Below are 857 nucleotides of genomic sequence, written 5' to 3' on the forward strand. Positions count from 1 at the left end.
AGATTATGCTAGACTATTTGCTAAACAAGTTGTTTCCATATCAGGAGTTACAATGAAAATCCAGAAATGGACTAGAGACTTTGATCCAACTAAGGAGCCTCCGATGGTCCCAATTTGGTTTAAGCTACCTGGCCTTCCATTACCTTACTTCAAGCTTAATGCACTTTTTAACATAGGGAGAGCACTTGGTACTCCCCTTAAGGTTGATGCTCCTACTTTCAACAAGGCAAGACCTGCTCTTGCTAGAATTCAGGTGGAAAGAGACATTACTCTCCCTGAGATAAAAAGGATATGGATTGGTTCTGATGAAGAGGGGTTTTGGCAAGATATAACTGTTGAATAAAAGCCTTATTACTGCAAACATTGTAGAATGTTTGGTCACACTGGTGAGAAGTGCTACAGGCTCCACCATCCTACAAAAAAACTATCTATGAATCCAAGGGTAGCTAGTCAGGTTTCTAATCAGGGACAATACAATCTTACCACCACTGTTAATCACAGGGAGACTGGGCAAAATAGTAAAACTCCTTCTGATAGGAACACTATTCCCCCTACTTCTTTCCCCCTGATGATCCATTAGGGAAACTATCTGAACCCCACAAAAACCTGGAATCTTCTTCAGGTTGTGTGGTGAGGGTAGAACTTAATGAAGTTAGAATTATCACCCCTCCCCCAACACCTTTGGAGGCCTCCTGTTTTTTTTGGTTTTTATGTTGGCCTCCTGCTTTCTGTCCTATTCTCTGCTTCTTTACTAAAAAGTTTCTGGTTTTTCTCCTTGTGGCTGGGGTCATGGCCACTCCCATTGATGTTCACACTGATTCCAGTTGGACTAAGGCTACTTATGCAGGGATTGTTGG

This window comes from Phalaenopsis equestris, unplaced genomic scaffold, assembly GCF_001263595.1.
Source record: "Phalaenopsis equestris unplaced genomic scaffold, ASM126359v1 Scaffold233798, whole genome shotgun sequence".
Lineage (NCBI taxonomy): Eukaryota > Viridiplantae > Streptophyta > Magnoliopsida > Asparagales > Orchidaceae > Phalaenopsis > Phalaenopsis equestris.